Source organism: Canis lupus, chromosome 10 (genome assembly GCF_003254725.2).
Source record: "Canis lupus dingo isolate Sandy chromosome 10, ASM325472v2, whole genome shotgun sequence".
Taxonomy (NCBI): Eukaryota; Metazoa; Chordata; class Mammalia; order Carnivora; family Canidae; genus Canis; species Canis lupus.
In genome coordinates, this window is record NC_064252.1 from 48,927,363 (window position 1) to 48,953,774 (window position 26,412).

The 26,412-nt window shown below is 50.2% G+C and overlaps 1 protein-coding gene and 1 long non-coding RNA gene across 5 annotated transcripts in view; both read left to right on the forward strand.

The window, feature by feature from the left end:
- Positions 1-26,412, forward strand: part of PRKCE (protein kinase C epsilon) — a 525,000-nt gene that overhangs the window by 146,616 nt on the left and 351,972 nt on the right. The window lies entirely within an intron of this gene.
- On the forward strand, positions 15,196-18,855 carry LOC125755999 (uncharacterized). The gene is made up of 3 exons (XR_007413773.1): positions 15,196-15,579; positions 17,026-17,799; positions 18,440-18,855. It is a non-coding gene; the product is annotated as an uncharacterized LOC125755999 (long non-coding RNA).

Here is a 26,412-nt window from a genome sequence, read left to right on the forward strand (position 1 = left end):
TCTGCTGCCCTCCCCATCCACAGAATTACATCTCTTCCCTGGGGTCAAGCCCCGAGCAGCCAGGCTCGAGCTAGAATTACTACACAGACTCATCGAAGGTGGAAATCCTGCTTCCTCTATCTGGAAAACACAACATTGGCTGTGGCTTTTTATTTTAGGAGTGTGATACTGCTCTTCTGTTCCAAAGTATGAGGATCACTCAGGCTTTTCACATGCACATAGATTGTAGTGTTTGAGTTGTATTCATATTCGGGGAGGTTGTAGCATTTGAGATGCACTCAGACGTATGGTGTCCCTGCCACAGTGCTGCTGGGCCTGCTGGAGGGACGACTGAGTGTCTTCACTGAGAGCAGTGAAGATGGCTTTAGCTTCATACCTTCGCAGGAGGACCAGGCTGGCACGGCCATGGTCCCGCCCCCAAACCCACAAAAACACCCTGTGATTTAGGCAGGCGGTAGTTATGGTTATCCTTACTTCATAGGTGGATGATGAAATTGAGACAGCGCGAAGCCCAGGGGCCAGGGTGCCAGCTCCCTAACCGCACCCTCCCCCCTGACCTGTAGGGCATCAGGGCCCCCCACGGCAGATTATTTCTTCCTTCCTAAAAATCCAGGCTGTTTCTTGCCACGCGGAAGACAATGAAATCCTCAACCAAGGGTGAAAAAAAGACCAACCAAATCAAAACAAACAAGGGCTTTTTTTTTTTTCTTCTTCTTCTTCTTAACACTTTTCTTAGGAAGTCATTAAGGAATTATTGAGCTGATTATGTGGGTGGAAATTATTTAAGTTCGGTCATTGTTTAGGCTGCCCAGTTTGGCTGCATTAGGAATGGGCTCCCAGCAACCACCCTACTGTTCTCTCCATGCTTGGGGAGGGCTGGGGGCCCCGCCCAGGTGCTCCCCTGTCCCAGATCCAGTGGCAGCGGTGACAATGAGGGGCACCCCTGTCCTGGGGTGGGGACCCGCTGGCCACGAGGGCGAGTGGGGCGCGGAGGTGGGAGAGGCCGTGGCTGGCACTTGCCCAGGCTGCCGGACTTCCCCGTGTCGGGGAGCTAGAGGTGACCTGGGGGCCTGGGGCCGGGGCCGAGCAAAGGGAAGGGCTCCGGAAGGAGGCAGAAGCTGTTCTGCGGCTTCCCTGCAGCAGATCCTTTCCTGGCAGAGGCCGCGGGCCTCGCAGGCGCCTAATGAGGGGGTCCCTCCGGCAGTGGCAGCGCAGCGAGCGCGGTCGGGACCCCCGCGGCCCCGGGTTGACCTCTCGGGCACAGCCGCGTCCTGCAGAGGCGGGGGTCCAGGTCACCCCCCCCTCCAGCCGCCCCGTGTGACGTGGGCCCAATCCTGGCCATCTTCCCCTTCCTCCTCCTTTGTCTTTTCTCAGAACTTTTGTTCCGGTTTTGCACTGGCCTAAGACACAGGGGCAGTGGGGTGGCTCTGTCGGGGTGATTGGGGCCTGTGCGCTGCGGCCGCCCTGACCCTGCGCTGCGCCCCTTCCTCGCCCGCGCCGGCCTCGGCTGGAAACCTTCCCGGGCTCCCAGATCCCGCGGGTGCGGGCGGCGGAGAGGGGGAGCGGGCGGGTGACCCCAGCTCCCGGGGCCGGAGGCGGCCCCCTCCCCGCCCGGGGTCCACGGAAGGGAAGGCGGCCCCTCGTTTCATTCTCTGGGCAGCTCTCAGAAGGGGACTCTTTCCATCAGACAGAAGGGGAAACTGAGGCCCAGAGGGATTTGAGTGGCTCATTTCACCAAGTTAAGCAGGTACCTTGATGCATAGGGTGGGAATCAGCCCCCAGACCGGCTGGTGCCTGGGGAAGGGCTTCTTCAGAGGGAGAGCGAGGGCGAAGCCAGGGAAGTCAAAGGAAGTGAAGGAGGAGGGGAAAGAGAGGGGGGAGGTGGGGGAGCCCTGGTGAGGGACGTTCTCACATCTGCCTCTGGGGCTCTCGCTGAGGCTCCTTCTCCAGTGAGTGCGGATCTGGTCACCTTGCCCCCACATTTCTCCATCACTTGCAGTAGTCGGTGGCTTCTTACAGCTGGTGGCTCATCTTTCGGTCATCACGCCTGGTCTTGGGCCTTTTGGGGACACTGGAGACCATGAGAGAGACGGGCTCTTCCCTCAGTGAATTTGCAGTCTACACTGGGTCAACACGCTTGGGAGCACTAAGGCAGCAAAGTGTGGTTGACCGCGGGAGAAAAAAGCCAACATGTGTTGAGCGCCTGCCGCGTGCCTGGCACCATTTAGGACGGAGCCATGGGCTCTGAGGGACAGACCCCAAGAGGGGAAGGCAGTGAGGGAGGGTATCTCAGCGAAAGAAGAGAATGCTGCAGAATGTGGGACCCCACCCTGCTGTGGAAAGGGCAGAGATACGGAAGTGAGGGATGCTCTCCTGGCCACCTGAGTGCCTTTTTGCTGGGTGTTTGGAATCCAGCTCTCCTGAACGGCTGGTGGGGGGTGGGGTGACGCATCTGGGCTGGATACAACCTGAAAGTGGGGAGCACCATTCCCAGGAAGGCCAGGACCCCACCCAGTAATCTTCTTCTGGCTCCTCTGTCTCTTCCCCTTTGGGTTTCCTTGGGCATTGGCTGCATAGCCCCTGTGAGGGGTCCTGTGAGCAGAACTCCTTCCAGATGGGTCTTCCAAGGCCATGAGTCCAAGAAGATCTGCCTTGGCTCCTGCGACCTGCAGCCTGCCATCTCTGCCCTGTGATGGGTGAGCCAGCAGAGAAGCCATGTCACTGCCACCAGACGTGTGCCCCCAGGAGAAGGGTGCCTGGGCTGCAGGGGGCGGGGCAGAGAGGGGCTGGTGGGCTGGAGGAGACCAGGATCGCGCTTGCTCCTGGCCAGCCATGTGACTTGGGTGAAGATGGCTGGGATCACCACTCACTCTGGCACCAGTGGGTCCGATCTTCCCAGCAGCTTATGAAGGAGGTGCTGTCAGTATACCCCTCATGCATGTGAGGGCCGAGGAGCTCAGGAAATTTATGGGTGCTAGGAGGCCGAGCTGGGATTCGAGTCTTCCTGGCACCCAAGACTTTGTGCTAATGATTAGGGCACACCACACCGTCTCCCCAGTTATTACCCCTGGGCGTCTCCTGGAGCCACCAGGCCCCACACAAGGCACATTGGGTGGAATGCCTGACAGCTCCCTGCCGCCCCGGCAGGCTGGGCCCTTACCACCGTCCCCACCCAGCACAGCTCACTAATCTGAACTGTCGGCTGCCGATAGCCACATTGGGTTAGGAATAGAAATGCCCTGCTGGGCCCCAGAGCCCTCCCGTCTGCCACCACTCGTCTGGGGGACGCACCTGTGCACCTTGTTGGTGGGGCCTCTCTCAGAGGGGTAGAGGACTGGCCAGGGGCTTGGCAGGCAGCCTGGGAGTTCCAGGGCAGCCCTGCTGGGGCGCGTGGGGAGACCACCCCTGTGGCCAGGGACTGTGGCTGGCTCTCAGGCTTCAAGACCTCCCCTCTGTCAGCTGCTGCCTCACAAGCCCCTGTGAGGGGATTTGACACGGGCCTGGCAGGGAGGCTCCCTGTGCCATCTGTAGCTTCCAGCCTTCTGCTGCGGAGGGGCTCCCTAAATACGTGTTGAACTGAGCCATGAACACAGCACGGGGCAGAGTGGAGGCAAGGGCCTGTACAGTCGGCCTTGGCACGCGTCAGGGATTGAGTGCTGCTGTTTTCCTTCTTTCCACCAAATTCTCTTCCCTCCCATCTCTCCTGTCTTCTTTCCATTGTGCTTTAAAAGCACCCTGGGGCCCCACCCCCCACCTCCATGGTTGTCTGCCTAGGGGAGAGCTGGGTGCTAGGACTCAGGCATGGATTGCTGTGACCCTACAGAACAGGGCAAGGTGAGGAGTGGCATTCCACCAGTGGGGGTGGGGGTTGGGGGTTGGGGGGGCATTGCCCAGGAAGACCGACAGGCCTTGGCCTCTGGCACCATCTGACCTCCAAGCCTGCTGCCCCAGAGATGAATCAAGCTGGGAGACCTGGTCACCCTGACCCTGGCTCCCCTCCAGAGAGGGCCGTCCACAGTGCACCCGCCTGCAGCCAGTGCACCCTTTCCCGCGTGATCCTGAGCGCTGGCCCTGCTCCTCCTGTTCCTGAGGCCGTCTCCAAGTCCAGGGTATCACGCGGACCCGAGGAAGCACAGTGACATGGTCCCAGCAGGGTGTGGTGAAGGAAGTTGTTTTTCTTAATGGTAAACAGGATAGTAAAACAACAATAGCAGTGCAGACACTTCTCAGTTATTTACAAGTGGCTTCATCTGCGTTCTGAATACTCCAGGGCTTTCTCCTCCCAAGATGGGATGGGTTCCCAAAGGGGTTAGCAGTAAGGGAGGATCTAAGATTTATTGAGACTAGATTATACGCCAGACACATTCGTTCATATCAGTGTCCCCCAAACCTCATATGTCCGTGTTTTTATCCCATTTGCTCATGAGGAACTAAGCCTCATGGTCACATGGTTAGAAAGTGCCCTAGCCAAGCCCCTGACAGGTCTGTCTCCCTCCAGGGATGGCTGTTTCTCACCCCTCCACTGTGTGTGTGGGTGTGGACGTGTGTGTATGAGTATGTGTGCATGTATGTGCACAGGGATGTGAGGGCAGACACATGGGCAGACGGACTCCATGCAGACCATTCATCCTCATGCTCATGCAGTGCTCATGGCATTGGAGGCTCCCGAAATTCCCCCACCAGCAAAAGTTTATTCATACTACTATGAGTCTCCAGGGACATTTTTTTTGGGGGGGGGGCATTTTTTTTTTTTTTTAAAGAGGGGAGGGGTGGAGGGGCAGAGGGAGAAAACGTCAAGCAGGCTCCACACTAAGCACAGAGCCCAACTTGTGCCGGTCTCACAACCCATGAGATCAAGAGTTAAAATCAAGAGCCAGACGCTCCACCAACTGAGTCACTCAGGTGCCCCTCTAGGGCCATTTTAAATCGCAGTAGCCCCAAACGTTTCCATATAGTTGTTGTTTCCCACTTATTTTCATACTTGGCTGGAATATGGAAAATTCTTTTGGGTGCAGAAACTCTTGCAGATTGGGAAATTGAGGGTCCAAGATGAAAATGTGTCCCAAATCTGACGCCTCCTCTGCATTTCCACCCTCACCGTCTGAGCCTCCAGGGCTCCTGCCAGAATGATCACGGGGCCTCCTGATTGGTCTCCCCGCCTCTGTCCTTGCTCCCTCCCTGCTGCCCCAGCCAGCATGATCTCCAGGTTATGTTATTTCTCTGCTTGCCACCCCACCATGGGCCCTCATCATGGATGAAAACCAAACTCCTTACGGCTTCCAGCAAGGCCTTGCATGGTCCACAACCTCCACCCTACCTCTCTGATTTCAGTTCGTATTTTCTTCTCCCATCTCATTCCACAGGCTTTCTTGCTGTTTGTAGAACAGACCAGGTGCTTTGCTTCGCACCGACATTCTCTCTGCCTGGATCCCTTCTGATAATGGAACCTTTCACTTCATGTCTTTGCTGCAGTGACCCTGCAAGCAGGGCTGCCCTGAATATCCTACCTAAAGCCACCATCGTCTTCCCCGACCCTGGCCTCCCTTACCCTGCTCTCTCTAGTCTTTTGTCCAGAGTACTCATCACATTCTAAAATATCATGTCAGCTTATTTACAGCTAGCCTGCAAGGGCAGGCTCTGCAAGGACAGTGGTTTTTTTCCCCATCTTTGGCTCACTGACACATCGCACGTACCTGGCACAGTGCCTGGCACATAGTAGGCGCCTCAGTAAATATTTGATGGGTGAATCAAATCACATATCAGGTCAGCGAGGGACTCGTGACCAGAACCTGGTGTTTTACTCGCAAGCTAAGGATTCCCTCCCACTGAGTGTTGTACGTTAGAGGAAAACAGTTTTGTTTTTGGAGAGAGATCAAAACTTACCACGGGCATGGAGAGCCGAGCGCACCCACATGTACAGTGCATGAAATATGTGCCAGGTGCTGCGTATGTGTGCGTCTTCCTCATGCTGGCTGCACGTCTTCCCCGGGAGGACGGTGGGGCACAGAGGAGATAAATGATGTGCCCATGGCCCCGGCTGCTCAGAGACTGAGCTGGGTTTTACCTCAGGAGCGCATGGCCTCTCTGCACTGATAACCTAGCTGCTTGCCCCTGACTTTCCTGCTGGCTGCATGGAGAACTAGAGCTGCTGCTGATCTCTCCTGGTCTGGGCCCTGCTCCCTGCTCCCAGGAGCATGAGGGCTGCCCCCTGCTGCAAAGGAGGCCCTGAATGGACGTGCCAGCATCTCTGATGGGCACGTGGTTGTCAGGTCCTGATGCTGGCCCCGGGTTCTAGCCAAAGCAAGCCAGCAGGTTGCAAAAAAAGCTACCGTAAGGTTTGGCTGCTCATCGAAGGGCATGTCGGCTCCTGCTTTCCAGGGCCTGTGCACCACGGGGGCCCTCTCCTCTCCCGCAGGCTTAGTCTTTGGTCCTGTGAAGGGAGCCTGCAGGGGACCATGATCAAGACTGACTTGCTGTCCTCGACAACCCGCGGGCTCCTCCTCCCCAGTGTGTCCTTCATGCTGGTGTCTCAAGCCCTTGCAAACCAACAGGAAACCAGTTTGAAAGCCTCCCTGGATGAGCATGTGCTCCTGCATTTTAGAAGGACTTGCCGTCCAGATCATCTTGGGGACCAAAGAGATAGTGGGAGGTAAATTCATTCTTTTCACTCGAGGAGTTTCTGTTCTACTCCGATTAGATATACTATATAAAATTACTAATATTACAGACACACAAAGCAGGAACACAAATATAATCCATGAGCCATGTGCTGTGGATGTTTCCTTCATTGGGTTTTGGAAAGTGAAGGCATTACATATATAAGGTGTTCGTAAAAATTCAGAGAGAGTATGGCAAATAGGATCAGTCTTTTTGTAGGGCAAGGGGTACCACCTAACTGTAGGCTTCTGTGATAGGAGTACCATCGTCTTGGAACACAGAGGATCAGGATACACCAAACTAGGCCCTGGGTTATCATAGGTCACACTCCCTGGAAGGAGATATCCATTTTGTCCATACTTGCCAGGACAAGGCCTCCTGTTGGCTAATAAGGGAAGAATTAGGATCATTGAGCACACCTTTCAGAACATTGGGTTCCAATGAAGTGAAGGTTTGGGGAGTTTCCATGGAGACAGGAAGGCTTCACTTAGGCTTTGTGTAGTAATTTGAGGGCATTTGTGATCCCTGCCTGTTCTCAGGTCCAGAGGGACTCCAGCTGCTTCACTTCCCTCGGCCTTGGGTCCTCATGGGCTGTGGGGAAAGTTAAAAGGATTATAATGGAGCCCAGTTAGGATTGAACTGGTTCTCTGGTTCCTCTCTCAGCACTTGGATTGCATTTACCACTGGAGTGTTACCGGGTTATGATTTCGCCTTCCAATATATTTATTAGGCCGTGAATTCAGCACCTCCCACGAGACAGAATACTGAAGCTTCTGAGAAGAGATGGTCTGATGGGGACTTCACCCCCACTGAAGCCTACTTCCAACTCCCCACTCAACACCTTCTCCCGGAAGACATTCTTTCTTGACCACCAGGCACACCATGCTAACTTGTTATTTTCTGAGCCATTGCTCTGGCATTTTCCTTGAGGTCAGGGATCAGACATCACCATTCGAATCCCCTGCAAGCTTTGGCACTTGTACTCACCCATGCTCAGTAAATGCCAGTTGGCTCGAGAGGAACAGAAATTGCTGCTGCCCACTGAAGAAAATTAAGAACCAGGAACTTGCAGATTAAAGGACCAAGGGTGGCTTTTCTCAGGACGCCCTAATAAACTGACCAGGCCTAGTATCTCAACCTCATAATCTTGCCAGCTTTTCCTCAGGGGACTTGAATCTTAACTCCTGCACCAAGCTCGGGATTTTTCTGTAGGTGGTCTGTTTGCAGACTTATTTGCTTTTACTCAAGACCTGGCTATGAGAACTGTTAATTCAGATGATCTAATCAAAACCACACATGAGGCTTTAATGATGCTCCTCTGCCTGCTACTCCCCACCCATTATTGTACTCTGATTCTGTTTGAAGAAGCCCAAGTATGGTTCCAGGGCCTTGGAGAAAGCTGCTGGATGAGGCCAGCCTCAGGCGGGTGGACGTCCCCACTGGTCTTTTCTCACAGATGACTCTGGTTCTTTTCTGGACCAGAAAACTCTCCAAGCAAACTCTTCCCAAGAGCCCAGAATGCCAGCACTTTCTGATGATTGAGTATCTTGTCTAGGAGAAAGACCTCAGTCTTAATATGAACATTTGCATTTCATTAGACAAAACTAAGGAGTCCTTAGGAGTGGCCTGGCCCAGCAAGAAGAATATTGGATCTCATGACTGCAAGGGGCACCAGCAGCTTCTGGCCATGGCACGCTTACTCTTTCTCTTGATCTGGGTACTGGTCACAGAGTTGCCATCACTTTGTACACTTTTCTGTAAATCTGTGCCACTTCAAAGTTAAGGCAGTGAGAAAATTAAGCAAGCAAATAATAAACACAAATTTGGGGCAGTGCCTCCTTAGGGGTGAGGGAAGGCAGGAAGATGGCAAATACCCTGGCAACTCCTAGTTTCCATTATAGTCTTTAGGTTAGAGATTAGATTCATTAGAATTCTTATGATGCTTCATAATTCACTTAACTCACATATATATTATAAATATTTAATTATATGTTTCAAATAATAAATAATAAGCATATATATATAATCCTGCAGGTTCTGTGGTCAGATAGACCAGGTTTGGAGTCTTGCCCCATCACTTACTGGCTCTATAGATCCTGGATGGATAACATAAGCTCTCAGAATGTCAGTTTGTTCATCTGCAAAATGGGGGTTGCAATTCACAATTAATAACTGAGTTGACGTTTGGAGCATGTATTTCAAAGCCAAGTATTTGGTCTTGTGAGAGCATAAAGCAGTGAGACTGAAGCTAGTTGAAGAGGGATGGGGTGTGAGCAGGAGATGTCATGGAAAACTTCCTTGAGAAACTGATGTTTGAGCTGTGTGTTGACCGAAGGCTAGTTTTAAGTAGGCAAAGTCAGTACCTGGATTCATCTCCCCTTATACTCAGATACTAGGTCTTGTGGGGGAAAATAAGAGTTGTAGTCCACGGAAGCATGGATTTTTTCAAAGCTGCAGTGGACTTCAGAGAACATTACATAACACACCCTCTCCTACCCTCACTCCCCCTAGATTTTGCCAGTGAAGAAGTGAAGCCCAAGAGATAATGTGACTTGCTCAGGCTTTTTAGCTGATGAGCAAAAGAACTAGGGTTGGAACACAAAGTCACATTTGCCCCTGTATGTGACAGACCCAATTCTAGTGCTTTACATGCTTGATATTTAACCTTCACTAGCAACTCTATATAGTAGGACCGTTATCATTCCTTGTTTACAGGTGGGAAAACTGATGCCCAGAGAGGTTAAGTAACCCCCTCATGTTCACACAGCTCAGAGCAGAGTCAGGATTTGAACCTAGTCTGACTGCAGAGCCACCACATTGCTAATTACTACCCTGTACTTCCTCCTACCATAACCTTGGTTTGCAATATTTCTGCCGAACCATGATGTTTTCTCTGCCCTCATGGAACTGTACTCTTCCTGGAGGGAAAAGATAGTAATACAACAGAACACAACATCAATGAGAAAGCCCAGCCGAGCAGAGGTTCAGCTTTGGGAGTCAGTCAGTTCATCTCTTGGGCTTCATATTCTTCATCAGCAACGTTGAAGAAAGGTGAGGGTGGGGTTACAGAATGTTCTCTGAAGTCCACTGACTGGTAGGTGGGATCCAGACCACTGGCTGATGATTCTGTCACAGGGTAGAGTTCAGACTTTGTCCTGAGGTAGCAGGGAGCCAGTGTGAGATTGTGGGTGTTAGGACATGAAGAAGAAAGTATTGCTTTAGGGAAGTGGAACCTGAGAGACTTTTATCTGCCAACTATGTTTTTCTAGAGACCGACTTCCCAAGAGGACATGCCTGGCCACTTAGATCCACAGACTTTATGCTCTAGGAGACCCCACGGGGGAACTTATTGTGACTGGTCTCATTCATGTTCCTTTTCAGATAAGGACGGCTGAATCATGGTTTGGACTTCCAGTAAGTTCTCACTCCTGACTCCACTTTGCGATGGAACCTCCACTTCCATCACCACCACCACCACCCCCACTTTTATTCCCTGCATCCCTGCCCATCCCTCCCAGAGAGACCAGGGATCCTTGATGGGATCTCATCATTGGTATCACCGGATGCTCTTCTGAGTTGGTGCACCATCCCAAGCCAACTTCTATTTCAGTATCATGGGGAAATTCATATAGACATGTTCCCCTTTGTAGTCGCCTTGGAAAAATGTTTTCCTCTTCAGACAGCCCTCCCCTCTATTTGCATAACGGCAAGAAAGCAACACTGCCACCTAGTGGGAGTTCAGAGTGTGACCCCCAGAGCTCCTCCTCCTGACCCCCGTCCATCACTTCTATTTTAAACACATAAACCAAGGCGCAGTTCTGAGTGCAGCGTGTGGATCCAAGAGGATTGTAAGGTCTGATTCCATTCTCGGAACACTTGCAGTTGCCAGTGTCACCGAGGCTCAGACAACCTTTGAAACAGGTGTGGGGAACTCTACCTGCTTTCCCTTGACTAATTCTGGTAACAATTCAATGAGGCAGGTAGGTGTAGCCCCATTTACAAACGAAGACATCAAGGCTCAGAAAATCAAGTAACTGAGCACTTTATTGAGCACCTGGCATGCACTCAAGCCATGGAAGAGGCCTCCTAGGTAGTATGTGGACTATAGCCTGTTTTCCTCCAAAAGTTGCTATCCAGACACAGCGGCAAAGCACTGGCAGGTCCTTGGCATCTTGCAGAGTGGGGTGACCCTGTGCCCTGAGGTAGCCCAGCAGGGCTACCTGGAGAGAAGAGGTGGGTCTGGGATTTGGAAGGTTCAAGGGAAGAGAACATTTGGTGGATGAAGGCGCAGAGGTGGCACAGAAATGGAGATGTCTGTGGACAAAGAAAGGCTGCCAGACCAGGGCCAACCCTGGTGCCATGGGTGGAGGTCCAGTATACAGAGCCTTTGAGAGCTAGGTTGGGGACTCTGGGAAGTCACCATGTCTTCTCCATGCTACGTTTGTAAATTAAGATGGAAGACATGCTTGATAGAAGGAATTGAAATGATGTAGAAGTATATAAAGTAAAAAAATGATTTTCTTCCTTCAGTCCCATCCTCCATCAGAGAGTAGAATTAATAGTTAAGAGGTTGGTGTCTGTGCTTCCAGAATATTCCCTATCCCTGTAAAATTACATAGACAAATATACCCATTCATATATACAAAAATATATGCACATATAGTATGAGTTATTTTAAATAGGATTATTTTTAACTACAATTTTATAATTTCCTTATTATAACAAAACTCAGAAATATATTACAGCCAGCTTTTAAAAAATCTTTTATTGTTAAAATTTTAAACATATAAAAGATGGTCTAATAAATCTCCCCCCCCCCCAGCTGCAACATTTATCGATACATGGCCAATCTTGTTTCACTTCTCTCCCTCTCCATAGCTTCCTCCCAGTAGGAAGGAATTGTTCAAAAGAACAATTTAAAAAAATACAACTACAGTGCTATTAGTACATTAAAAAGCATGACTTCCTTCATATCGTCAAGTATGTAGTTAGTGTCCAAAGTTTTCCACCGGCTTGTGACAGCTGATGTGTTTGAATCATGATTTTAATAAGGCCAGTATATTGCATTTGCTTGATGCTTTTTCAGTCTCTTTTCCTTCATAGATTTCTACACTCTCTTTTTCCTTTTAGTTTTTCCCATTCATTTGTTGAAGAAACTAGTCATTTGTCCTGTAAAGTTTCTCACGTTCTGGATTTTGCTGATTGTAATCCCTGTGGTGTCTTTTAACTTGTTCCTCTGTTCCTGTATTTCCGGTAAGCAGGTGATTAGGAGCTTGAGCAGAATCAGATTTGATTCCTTGGCCAAAACGTTGCAGCTGCTTAGGCAGGGGAATGAAATGACCAGGAGCAAGAGTGGTAGCATCGGGAAAGAAAGAGATACTTTCTCTTTCTCGGCCTCCCCAAGCAATCCTTTGGGTTTGCTCTCCATAGATGCAGGCGGGGGGCCAAGGAGGAGATTGCCCCCAAACCTCCATAGGGTTGGCTTTGGGGATGCTCTGTGGCTGGGGGGGAGGGGTCACGCATCACCAGAAGTTTCCATAGGGGACCCCTGGGGCCATCTGCCCCTCCCATCTGGTCAGCTGGAGCTGACCAGCAAGTGGCTCTCTCAAATGGGAGCCAATAGCTTTTTCCTCTGCTGGTTTCCACTGGCTTTCTTCCCTTCTTCCCACCAGCCCTACATCTCCACTTAAACACACACACACATACATTCACACACATTATAAAAATGCTTTTCTCTCCTCTTCTCAGTCAGTTTATCCAGATGACACTGCTGAATCACCAAGGAAAGCTTAACTGTCTCAGCTCAGAGCTAGGAAAAATCTGGACAGTGTTTGCTGAAATTACTAGTGCTCTTGAAATGCCTTACGTGTGGTATCACACACTCCTGCAGGAGGATCACTTAATTTCGAAATTAAATGACTAGCTCTGAATTTTACTTCCTACTCCATCCCTAGAAACTCATCTTCAGCCACATTTGTCTTAAATGAGCATTCCCAGTTTTTCAGTACCTTTGGCTGGCTTCCCCTCCCCCACCATGGGACTAAGTTGCATTTCTTAAAGATCATTCAATTGCTATTTTCTATTAATCGAAGACTCAGGCCCAAAGCTGCTCACCACCAGCAGCAAATACAAGGTCTGTAAACGAACATGCCATTAAAGCAGCTAAACCTGATGATTAAATTTGCTATGGGGTCTTATCTCGGAGAAATGTATACTTTTCTTTTGGCCTTCTGAAATATTTTAAGAATGATTCCTTCTCATCACTTTCCTGAGCTCCTAGGAGTCTGTGCTGCCACAGAGTTTCTTTTCTTTTTTTTTTTTAAAGATTTTATTTATTTATTCATAAGACACACAGACAGAGAGAGAGAGACAGGCAGAGGGAGAAGCAGGCTCCACGCAGGGAGCCCGACGTGGGACTCGATCCCAGGTCTCCAGGATCACACCCTGGGCTGAAGGCAGGCACTAAACCACTGAGCCACCCGGGCTGCCCAACACAGGGTTACTTTTCTTAGTTACTCGATTCATCAGCCTTCTTGCTGGAGAGAACCACAGGAGATAACCTGGTTCGGGGTTCTGCTTCCTCCCTCCCTGTCCCTTCACTTAAAAAAAAAATACAATTATCTGAATCCTAGATGAGCTATATCATTTATCAGAATCAATCGGTAAGGAAGGGAAGTGAGCTTTGAGCCTAGTCCTTATCTTGTCTGAGCTGTGTCAGAATCCTTGTAGTTTTGATGATTTATCCACAGAGGTAAAGTCTGAAATAAGGGGCCTCCTTCATATGTGCAGTGTGTGAGTTGGGGATTATTCCTCCTTCAGTCTGCCACGTAAATTCTTTTTACCTGAGTTAAGGGGGTGGAGGGTGAGTATCTTCCTGCCTGAGCTACCAGTGCTTCAAGTCTCTTCTTACTGCCCTTTTGTGCACATCCTTCTTCTGACTCTGGCCCCACAGGCACTCACGGGCTCAGCTGCCCACTTCCTGGGAATCTACGTTGGCTTTGGAGACTCTAGCTATGTCCTTTCATGGAGGCGGTGTGGTGCAGTGAAACAAAGCCTAGGCACACGCTTAGGTTCAAGCCCTCAGTCCCTTCTTGGGAGTAGGGTGGTGCTTGGGCAAGTCACTCAGGTAACGACCGTCAGTTTCTTTATCTTTAAAATGGGCCGACAATCCCTATTTCAGGATTGAGGTGGCCATTCCAGACTGCACATCCCCAGCCTTTGGCATGTGCCACATGCGTAATAAATGGTCACCATTGTAACTGTGAAAAGGGAGAGGAGAATCCGGCCTCTAGGGAAGGGGGCGTGAGAGAGATCTAAGATAGAAGGCCAGTGTTTTCAGGATAATGTATGCTTTTGTTTGACCCTTAGATTTGGGAAGGATGGTTGTTTTTTATGAACTACCCACTTTTCTTCCTCCCAAGCTATAAACTGAGTGGAGATAATCAGCTCTCTGTCATATAACCTCTTGAGTGTTTTTTTTTGGTTGATTGATTATATATACATATATATGCACATACACACACACAGCACGGGGCTGGGGGTGGGGGGAGCTCAGCAAACCTCTACCCACGGTCCGCATAAGATTTCTGGCGAGGCATCTGCCATGGTTTCTTCATATCTGAATCCCCAAAGCAAACTAAGTCGGAAGCAGTGCATGAGAAACATCCCCTCTGGTGACCTACTCAGGTACTTACTTCCTCTTTATTATTTCATTACTTTTTGTCCCGGCGAATTTGCTCTTACAGTTTCAAGATAATCAATTTATTTTCATGCGCCTTCCCCATCCAAATTGGATTACAAATATAAATAGCTCTGCGCGGCCCCAGCGGCCAGCGTGCGCTCCCAGGCTGGTGCTTGGCAGCCGGGCTCCTTGGGCAGGCTGGGGCTGTTTGTTTATTTTCAATTGGAGCTCTAAGTGCTGGAATGACTTTCACCTCCTCCACACACAGCCATCTCAGAACCCCCTTTGTTCCCTGGGCGCAGAGGACAGCTATTCAGGGTATTCACTGGTTGCGGTAAGAATGCCAGTTCCCTCGCCATCACCCTGCTGGTGGCTCTCCTGTGGTTAGCCTCTTTCATTTACAATTTTTTTCTACATCACGAAGTGCATTTTGCACACACACACCCCCACTCGCCTCAGGCTGCACCCCAAAGATCTACCTTACGCTTGCCATTTGCCTTCCAGGAACTGGAGAATACCACCAGGTGACATTGTAAGGAAAATAGGACCAGGTCCCAGGTCGGGAACCGTGGTCTCCTTGGTTGGAGTTCAGCTTTTTCCCTCACTGGAAATCTCCTTCTCACTTTGTTTTCTCTTTACTTCATGTGCATTTTGGGTTGTGTGGAGGTGGTTTTCTTACCATATTGTCTCACCTCCGCTGACAGATGTAGAATTAAGTGGAATACGAGTTAGGCCCCACATGCCGATTGGGAACGCTGTTTTTCTTGGTCTTCTAGATGTGGGGATTTGTTACCCCACCCTGATCTCTGTTCACGGGGGGGGGGGGGGGGGGGTGTTGCTCTTGGTGTGGTCCTTGAACCACCAGCATTCGACCTTCTAGAAAGTGAGGACTTAGGTCTGACTGTATCGTGGCGGGACCCAGGGATCTGCGATAGGAAAGTTGCAGCGTGCTGGTCTGAGTACGAAATGTCATCTCTGAAGATACGACTACTGCCCCCATTCATTTCTTCCTTTCTCTTCCAGGCTAGTGCTGAGCCTTGTCAGGACCCACCCCGCAGGCCGTTGTCACTCCAGTTTGGTCATAAATACGTTCATGCACATGTACCTCTCTATCTCCAGTATCTTTTCTCCGATGCTGAGATAATTCTGTGCTGGTCTTCCAAGGAGCTCAGCGTCCAGTTGAAGAGATAAGGCGTGCTCATGTGAAAAGAGGAGTAACCATAGCTGGCAAGGAAGGCTAAGTGCGCATGTGTGATTAAACTCGGTTTTAATGGGACGGAGGGTGTTGGCCCTGAGTGGGGTCCTGAGGAAGGATGGTGCCAGGTGGGAGGTAGCGGGAGAGCAGCCCCTCAGAGGCAACAGCATGAGTAGCAGCTTGCAGTGGGGATGAGGGACTCCTGTGGGTGAGGAGGGGAGCCAAACTGACCCAAGGAGGAGGAAGAATTGGGTTGGTTGTAAAGGAATGTGAGTCTAAGCTGCCTTTTGGGGAGCTTAAAAGATAATCAGATTAGTTGGGATTTCGGGAAGAAAATTTGGCAAATCAGTGCTATAATCAGGATCATGTTAGGCTTTGCAAAGTCAGAATCCCATTTGCTAATTTGGCGCCTTCCCCTTTCATTAGTTCGGGGTGCCCAAAATTGTAGGTTTGGAGAAAAAATACTACAGTACTTTTCCACTGGTGAGTCTGGAGAAAACGGTAGGTAAAGAGTGGACAAGGTGTTCCAAGACAGAAAAACAAAACTTTATATTATGATAATTTCCAAAAATTTATAAAGGTGTAACACTATCATAATTCTTAGTTCATCATGAAAAAACCGTCCCCGTGAGGCAACAATGAGAAGTTCAAGAACCAAAGAATCTAACTTATGGGGATAGAAATCAAAATGGTGGTTGCCTCTGGTGGGGGTGAGGGGACGAGTAGGAGGGCAAGAGAGAAGTTTCTGGGGTCGTGATAAAGTTCTTTATCCTTATGGGGGTATTGATGCCATAAGTGTATGTTTGTCAGACTCCGCAAGCTGCACTTACGTTCTGAGCAGTGCACTGCATACAATTCAGGAAAATAAAGCTATTCTGGGACACCTGGGAGGCTCAGTTGGTTAAGCATCTGCTTTCGGCTCAGGTCATGATCCCGGGGTCCTGGGATCGAGCCCCGAGTCAGGCTCCCCGTTCAGCAGGGATCTGCTTCTTCCTCTCCCTCTGCAGGCTGCTCCCCCTACTTGTTCTCTCTCTCTCTCTCTCTCTCTCTCTGTCAAACAAATAAATAAAATCTTTAAAAAAACAAAGCTATTCCTCCTTTTTCTGCCCTAATTTTCATTTAGTCCTTTTGATCGTGCCAAGGAAAAACTGATTGGGGTCAGTGTGTAATAACATCTAATACTTATCTCCCTCCCTTTCTAAACAAAAGCAGAAGGCCTCAGAAGAATATTTTGTTTTCACTGCATTAGAAAAACAATCCTTTATGCCCATTGATACTAGCGCTCCTAAAAAGTACTGGAATATTTTTTCTTCAAAAATAAAATGATTTAAGGAAAAGAGATAAAAGCGCTAAGCATGTAGAGTGGAGGCTGTAAGGTGGTTTGTGGCCGGCAGACACTGGAGAAGCACTAGTGGGTGGGAGTTATTACTTCAGGGTGCCCCTGTGGGACAGAAGAGTCTTGCCAAAAAATGATCTGTCCTTATTCACTCAGACATCACTCGTCGAGTTTGGTTCTGTGTTCTGGATTCATGGAGCCAGAGACATCGAGGGTGGCCGTTGGCGTCCAGGCATCTGTGGTGGGCTGGAGACTGGTCGGGCCGGGCCGTGGAAACAGCAGTTGTGAGTGGTTCACCTGGAAGCAAATCTCTGGCCTCTGCGTCACAGCAGCTCCGGGTACCTGAGAGGCCCAGCCACGCTGTCTGCCGGAGTAAGACAGGGCCAGGGCCGTGAACTGGCCTTGAACCCTCTCCCTGACTCACCTGTTGCCGTGACCCAGTACCTTCTAGGTTCCTGTGGGGGGCGCAGGTTGGAGCCAGGCCCCGTGGGCCGTCGTGGGCTCTCCAAGGACCCGGGGCCTTCCACACAAAACATGCTGGGGATCTTTGAAATAACTAGTGTGTCGGGAACATCAGTTCACCCTCCAGTGACCTGTGTGTGCCCGTGCTGCCCCCGGGCCTGTGGTGTCCAGGGAGCCTGTGCTCTCGGGGTCGCCGTCCCCGTCTCCGTGCATCCCTGGTGAGGCGACGTGATGGAGTGCAGCCCCCCGTCTCCAGGAGGCGCTCCCCGAAGAGACAGCTCGGGTCACAGTTGCCGTTCAACCGCCCCGTCCACGGCTCTGCTAGAAAGCCGTGGCAGCCGTGTAGCTGGCCTTCCCGTCCACCTCGCGCTTCCTACGCCACCGCTCCCCAAGCCCGGCTCTCTCGGGCTGCGCCTCGGATCTGCCTTCATCTCTAGGTTCCACCTGCACAGGACCTGGCTCACTGCAGTAAGACGAGGCCGACCCAGGGTCGGGGGGAGGCCTTTGGGGCGCAGAGAGGGCCATCTCGGGCCCTGGGGGTTCAGCGGGGGAGGTGGAGTATTTTGCGTGAGGAGTCAGAGTTGGGGCGAGGTGGCAGGTGTCTAAGTGCATTATTAGATAGCAGCAGACCTTCCTGGGGGTTCAGCACCTGCCGAGTGGCTGTCGGGGACACCGAATCCTCTAGCGACCCAGCAAGGCAGCCACTGTCCCTATCCCTGCTTTACAGGAGTGGAAACTGGGGGCTCAGACAGCTTGAGTCACTGGCGTAAAATCACACTGGAGTAGGAGAGCCGGGGTTCAAACCCCAGCAGTCTGGCTACAGAGCCTCACAGTTAGCTGTGAAGCCAGTGGTTCTCCACCTCACCCAAGTCTAGGAATCACTTGAGGCTTTGGGTCCCGTGTGGTGGATTCCCCAGGAAGCTCCATCACAGACCAGGATCCTGGGCACCTGGGGGGCTCAGTCTGTTGAGCATTGGACTCTTGGTTTTGGCCCAGGCTGTGATCTCAGGGTGGTGAGATGGAGTCTGGCCTCGGGCTTACCCTCAACGTAGAGCCTGCTTAAGCTTCTTTCTCCCCCTCTCCCTCTCCCTCTGCCTCTGCTCCCCAGATGTGTGGCCTCAAGGGATGACGTTCTCAGCAAGGAAGCAAGGAATTGGGCTTGGAGCCCTTGTGCACTGGAGATACATTTAACAGGAGGCTCGACCGGAGCAATCGGATCCTACCAGCCTGGAGGGATTCCCCTGGGACTTAGCTGGGCCCGATCTTAGGTCTTCGGTGAAAGCTCAGAGCAGTCCCCTGTCTGTGCCCTGGTGCCCCGAGACCCTGAGGGTCGGGATCATCCACTACCATTTGCCTCCCTGCGGCCTCGCTGTCTTCTGGCCTTGCCAGGGAGGGGGAATCCTTCTTGGTTAAGGTAAAGCTTTTCCCGCTAAAGTGTCTCCTGCAGAAGTCTGTGACTACCTGGGATCTTCAGGAAATGAGTCATTCTGCGATTTCCAAATAGCTAAAGATTCGTCCTTTTAATAGCTCTTGCTTTTTATTATCATTATTTTTGGTGGAAGTCGTCACATATATTTCAGCTTCCATAACCAGGTTGTAATGAACAGAATTTGTTCTAAGTGATTCTGGGCTATTCTCAGGATCATTGGTGATGTCCTTGGGGTCCACAGAGTCCTTTCATTCTGTGCAGTGTCCCTTCCCTGTCAGCAGGCACTCACTGCTCACCGAACCAGGGGACCTGTTTCTCAGAGTCCCCCTTCCTTTCCACCTGCCCCCTCTATCATTTGTAATTTGCCTGATTCTAATCTGCTGTTGGTTTAGAAACCAGATTAATGATCTTGTTTCAACAGTGTATGAAATGAAACAAGTGCTGCATGAGGACCCTGGGGACATTTAGCCTGAAAGGGGTGTCCATGGGCATCATGACATCAAATGGAATTGTTCATTCAGATGCCTTTGTTACTTCCTTCCTTTTTAAGGCAGGCAAAATGGAGCTGTCCTTTGGATTTTTAGAGCTGAAGAAATAGACAAAGATAAATTCCCTGAGTTCTCTCCATCTCCACGTATTTAAGGATAAGTCAATCACAGAAGTGCATTGACCTAGACCCCAGTGGTCCCCATGGCTGAATTTTCAAATCATACTCAAATATCAGGATTCCACTTCTTCCCAGATCACTTAGGTCAGAATCCTTAGGGGTGAAACCCGGACATTAATATTTTAAAAATATTCTAGGGATCCTAATATGCAACCTAGATTGAGAACCACTGATTTAGATCCCTCCCAAACCACCACGCTGAAAAACTGTGTGTCTTTGAGACAGCGGTTCTCAACCGTGGCTGCCTGTGAGAACCACCTGGAAGAGCTAGGAACAGCTTGAAAATGCCTTGCCAGGTTTTCTTAATGAGCAATCAGGGCTGAGAACCACCGGTTTAAGATATTTTGGCTGTAATATTGTTTTTTATAGATCTGCACTTTCTGAGAGACTTGGGAATCTTTTTTTTTTTTTTTTTTTTTAATGTATCAGTGTTTTCCTGGAGATAATGGCAACCTTTGTCTTTAGATTAGCTTTATAAATCTAACACCCACGTGGTAGGATTTGTTCACGTTGATATGATAGGAGGGAAAGGAGACCCTGATCAGACAACGTGAGACAGCACAGATTTGTCTCTGATCAGGAGAGTGGAAATCCTGAGAGCAAGTATAAATTATGGATCCAGCAGGAAAATGGTTTGTGGCAGGATCGGCTTGTGCACTGGACGGACAGCTCTGGTGTAACTAGGTCTTCGGTATCTTCTCTGGTGCACCTTTAGAGTTGCAAAAATGCACAAGCACATAGATGGGAGTATCATCCTTCAGCCTTCAGATTAAATGTGCAGCTGAATTGGGGATGCTGAAGAGGTACATCAGTGCAACAAAATTCTCCAGCGTCGCACGCAAGCAGGGGTTTGAGTTTGGGGTGGGGGACACGGGGGAGGGATCTTGGGAATCTGTACCAGAATATGAGAAAACTTGCAGGACGTGCAGAGGAAAAACACACGTGTGTCCCGATCTCCTTGTTTTAGATTCTGAAATGCACTGTTGGGGCCTGCGATCTATTTCAGCCTTTTCAGCCTTGTCATCAGAGCATAGAGCAAGTTTTCAAGGCTTGTAGGATGTATCTATTAAAATAACCTATGTGACTGAGTAGCTGCTCACTGTAACATTTTTGTTCCACTGAAGTACAATGAGAGGAAATGGGGCTCCAGGAAGTGGCCATTATATCAGGGGATCCAAAGAGGCACAGGGCCACTCCAGTATTTACACACATTCTGGACATTGTGCTTGCGACCTTGGGTAACCCTCCACTTTCTTCTGCTCCTGTTTAATCTCCTGCAGACTTGGAGGCTACCACGCTGGAGGAGGGATGTCCTAAACTCTGGGGCCCTGGGGAAATTGAGTCGTGGACACACTCCATATCTCTTTCTGTGCCTTCCTTGAAGGCTTTCAAGGTTGTTGATTCTCCAGCCAAGCAGCTGACGGTATAACTTTGTCCTCTGGATGGCTGTGGTGGTGGCCCACTGGGGGTGAGCAGCCACTGCTCTGGGAGACCTGAGGCCTGTACTTGATTCAAGGCCGCTTTAAAAGGCATCTCGGCCTCTTGAAGAGGCCAGGCCAACATCTCCAGGCCTTTTGCATATATTCCCCACCGCCCCCCAGCTTTGTGGTCTGCAGTCCCCTCACTCTGGGGACAGAGGGGAGGGTCCTCAACTGGCCTGCAGAGATGCCTGTCTTGTCATGGGGTTGGGTGAGCCGGTCAAGGTGCCCTACACTCTGCTGACGCCCCTCTCCCATTCCCATCTATCAGCTCCCTGTGTGAATTTTAGATATTAGGTTTTCTGATAACAAAAATCCTGCTACTATCCTGTTTAGAATAGCAGCACGCTAAAGCTGGAAGAGCCCCCAGGAGCTGTGAGTCTGGTTCTCAGGTTTTTGATGGAGAAGGGTGACAGTCGGTCAGGTGGTGGTCTCCGTCCTGAACCCTTTGCCTGGCCCCGTGCCCATGGGCTCTCCAGTCCTTCTTTCAGGCACCCCTCCAGGCCAATAGGATCCACATTGTACTGCATTTCTGGAACTCCCTATTTCCTTCTTATGTCCTTTCTTTTATTTCTTTCTGGAAGAATGGATTGACTGATCTTGAGTAGCAAATGGAAGCCCATCCAAATACCTGCTGGATTAAATCCTAATAGCTTATGCAAAGCAGTCATACTCTTCTTAAAGACAGCCTTTTCTTAATTTGGGGTACCGTGCTCCTGGATGCCCTTGCTAACATTAATGCAGCACTGAAGCTCAGATTCTCGACCACCAGTAGTAGAGCACTCTGGTTAAAAGCAGAGCCTCTGACCCCAGCCGTCTGGGTGGGAATCCTGGCTCTAGTACATACACACCACAGGACCAGTCTGGATTTCGATTTTCTCATCTGTAAAATGAGGATAATGGTGCCTTTCCCATAGGGCATTGTAAATGGCCACGGGCTTGCTGCTCAGTATATATTAAGTGTTGTTGTCACTAACCACTTCCCATCGGTGCCCTAAACACAAAGCTGGAGAAAGCACCCCCTCACCTCTATTCAGCTTCTGCCGGCTTTAAGACACGGGAAGGAGAGCACGGAGGCTGAGGGTGGCTACTGTGCCAAACTGCCCGAGTTCATGTCCCACTTCTCATCACTCACCAACCAAGTGAAATCGGGCAATTCACTGAGCCTCTCCATGCCACTTGTAAAATGGGGCTAATAATAGTTTCTCCAAGGATTGTTTTTAGGATTAAATGAGATAATGCTTATAAACACACCCATTCTGTACACACTGATAAGTGATCGGTATTATCGTTTATTTACCCTTCCTGGTTCCAGAATAGATTTAAACAGGGCGCAGAAGAGGTATTCGATACACAGAATGTACCGGAAAGCCTTTTGATGACCGTGAGAGAGCAGTGAGAGATTTCTTCCTATTTGTTGAATCCGGGCGAATGGGGAAAATGCACAGCTCGGGATCCTCTTGGTCGTGTCCTGGGCCTCGGCTCTTCCCTCTGGCCTCTTTCTCCTGCTGGCCGTGTGCTGTGTGTTTGCTTAGACAGTCCGGGGGGAGGGGAGCAAGCTGAGAGAGGAAGGAGGAAGAAGACAAATCACACGTAGCCTTTCCCAAGCCCTGCTCTTCGGAGACCCTGAGCGCTGCCGGTGTCCTGTCTGCCTCCTGTTTCTGTGCGGTGAGAATCACCGATGAAGCTGAGTTTCAGCTTGTTTTTGTCCAGCGGTGGTGAGGTTTGTGTCAAGAAGCAGCTGTCACTGGAGGCCCCGGGCTTCCTGACTCTCTCCGCGATGCTCTCCCGTTCACGTCTGCATAAACATTTGCTGGGCACGGAGCCGGTGCCAGGTGCGGGGTTGTTTCTGCAGCCCTGACCAGCACCGACCAGCGCCGACCACTCTGCTTGACCCAGGCCACTGGGAACCATCATACAGCAAGGATTGGTTCAGTGTCCCCTCAGGTGTGTTTGGACCCAGGACTCGGGCTCACCGAGACCTGTGCAGATGCCCGTGAAGGACGAGCCCAGGCGCTCACACTCGCTGGTGAATAGCCCAGGCAAAGGGGACACTGAGTCGCGACTGTGCAACTCATTGGCTTTTTGCTTATTTCAGATCGGTTCCGGTTATTGGCACGATAGCAGAAGGTGGTAGGTTTAGAGAAAATCTGCAGCCGTCCCACATCCCTATGCCCGAATCCCAAAGAACACCAGACTGCGATCGTCCCCGAAACACGGCCTCATTATCATGAGGCTGCGGCCCCGGGACCCCGGCAGGCGACCTAGGGGGACGCAGGTGGTGCAGCTTGCTGCAAATAGGATTGTTGACCAGTCAATGCAGAACGCTTCCTCGGGAGTGTGGCGTCATTGATTTATGAATTATGGCCCTTTTAAACTCTCCGCTTGCCTCCTCAGATATCGATGTTTTAAAAAGTGATTTCTCATGTGGATGCTTTTCAGAAACACATGCACATGGCCCAAGATGAGCTCTTACGCCAGAATAAATGCAGTGGAGCACTCTGGGCTGCTGTTTCCTTTGCGTAATGAATTATTCAGGGGGAGATTTTTGTTTTTGAAAATGGCAAATGCATGGCCAGGACAGACAGGAAGGAATTGCACTCTGGGTTGGGTTTCTTCTTCTCTTTCAGGGAGGGATTAACCACACCCGATTGAAGCCAGAAGCTTCTTCTCCCTCACTTGTGCCTTACTCTAGCACTGACCATGACGTAAAACTTTAGTGTGGTTCGAGGTGCCCGGGGAAGAAGCTGAGCATCACTGTTGCTGGAAATCTCAAGAAAAGTGTGACTATCGCCCACCAGTGCTGTCCCCGGAGGGACATGTGTGACTGGTCTCTGACCACTCGCTGCTCTGTCCTTTTCCTTCTGAGAGTCTCTGCTTCTGTCTTCCTCACACATCCAACTCTGGATATGGCAGAAGGACCGTCTTTCTCTATTTCTAAGTTATTTGAAATACTGACCATAACTGTAGCCACCACGTGTTGCTCACCTGCCATGTGCTTGGTCACTGCTGGGTGGTGTGATGTCTCATTCAGTTCTCCCAGAATTCTATACGGCAGTGATGATTACGGCTCCCATGTCTTTTTTATTTTATTAAAAAAAAGTTGTTTTTTTTTAAGATTTTATTTATTCATGAGAGACACAGAAGAGAGAGAGAGAGGGAGGCACAGACACAGGCAGAGCGAGAAGCAGACTCCGTGCAGGGAGCCCCATGTGGGACTCGAGGATCATGCCCTGGGCTGAAGGCAGGCACTCAACTGCTGAGCCACCCAGGGATCCCTCCTCCCATGTGTTTTTTAACAGAGAAAGAAACTGAACTTTATTTCTTTTTTTAAGATTTTATTTATATGTTCATGAGACACAGAGATAGAGGTGGAGACACAGGCAGGGGGAGAAGCAGGCTCCCTGCAGGGAACCTAACGCAGGACTCAATCCCTAGACCCCAGGATCACACCCTGGGCCAAAGGCAGACGCTCAACCACTGAGCCACCCAGGTGTCCCATGAGCCACCCAAGTGTCCTGAAATTGAACTTTAAAGAAAGTAAAAGTTTTAGGATCACAGAGGTAATGAGAGCAGAGTGATTCAGACCGAGTTTTTGTTGTCGGTTTGTCGTTGTTTTCCAGATACTTTGCTTGAATCTCTCTGCCACCCAGCCTTCCCTTTGGAGATTACTGCTGCCAGGTCAGGGAGCCAATTTCCATCTTCCTCTTCTTCTCCTCCAGGTCCCGCCCCATTGGGGTTTCCAGAGACTACAGCATCCATGGCGATGAGCCAGCCTCATAGTTTCTGGTCCCCTTGGCACATGTGTGTGGTGCATGTGCGTGCGTATGCTGGAGGGACCAAAGCTTGCACCTGGAGTTTCTAGTCTTGAGACACGTTGGCCCATCCCCCTCCAACCTCGAGCTTCTTACCTCTTGCCGTGATCTCTTCCCCTCCTGAACATTCATGCTCTGCTCAAACCTTAAACACTCAAACATTTCCTGTTTCCCCAGCCTATTCTCTGTTCCTTGGCCACACTGGGTTCCCTGCCTGGCCCAAAGGTCGCAGTCAGCTGCTTCAAAAAGCACACAGACAGACTCCCAGGCTCTGATTTCCTCACCAGGGCTTGCTGGGGATCAGCCACTATCCCTCTTGCCCTCTGTCACTTCACTGTCTGTCAGCCCCACCCAGGAGGCCAGGAGCAGAGCAGACCTGGGCAATGCCACAGGGCCCTGTGCATTTTATCCACGGAAGATTTCTGCTGTTTTTTTTTTTTTCTTTTTGCATGACCCCCACTGAGACACAACAGTGCTGTACAATTTTTTCTTATTACAGAAAATTTGAAGCATTTAGAAATGTCGAAAAGAATAGAGAAGTAAACACAGCTCATTTTCTCCCATCCTCCATCCACCTTCCTTCCAGTCCTGTGTTTCTTTGAATGGCAGTTTCTTTTCTTTTCTTTTTAAGATTTTATTTATTTATTCATGAGACACAGAGAGAGAGTGGGGGGGAGCAGAGACACAGGCAGAGGGAGAAGCAGGCTCCATGCGGGGAGCCCGACATGGGACTCCATCCCGGGTCTCCAGGATCACGCTCTGGGCTGAAGGCAGGTGCCAAACCACTGAGCCACCCAGGTGGCCCAAATGGCAGTTATTTTCTATACATACTCGGTGCCTTTGCTACATTGTTCCCTTTAGGACAGAATTGCCTTCTCTTCTCTACTTGCCTAACTCCAGCTAATTCTTTAATCCTCTCCAGCATCTCCATCCCAGTGTCTGCCTCAGGTTCGCTGTCCCTTTTCGCTGCACAAGATGTGCAGACGTAGTGTAATGCGGTGGCCGATCACACAGACCCCGGAGCCAGGCTGCCTGGATCCAAATCCTCGCCTTTACTTACCAGCTGAGATCTCGGGCAGTTACTTGACCCCCTATGCCTCAGTGCCTGCAAATGTTAACAGGTGACGATAATAATCTCTACTTCTTAGAGCATTCAGTGAATTAATGTATGTTGTGCTCTGAGAACAGTGCCTGATACTTAGTAAGCGCCCCATATGTAAGGGCTGGCTCTTGTGGATCTCTTACGACAGCATTCAGTATTTGCCAAATGGAAATCATCACTAGATTTGAACTTCTCAAGAAGAGAAGAAGGCACTGTCTTACCTTGACCTGGACAGTCTAATTCCAGCAAGCCAGCTTCACCTTCCTGGCCTCAGCTTCTCCATCTGCTAAACGGGGTTACCGCAATATGTACTTCACTGAGAGAGCTGACATGAGCCAATGGAGGTGAGGTGCTCAGGCCAGTGCCTGGTATGTCATGGTCAGTAAGAGAGAGCCAAGGTTGTTAGGTAGTATTGCATATTTTCCCCAGGGCTCAGGTCCAGAATTAGAGTTAGAAAGGACTTTTGAGGTCATGAGGCTTTTGACCTTTACAGGTACAGATATCAAGGCGGTTAAAACATCATTCACGGTCACTTAGCTCTATTTGCTGTTTGAGATATAAGGCTACAGGAGAGTGTGTGCCTAGGAGGG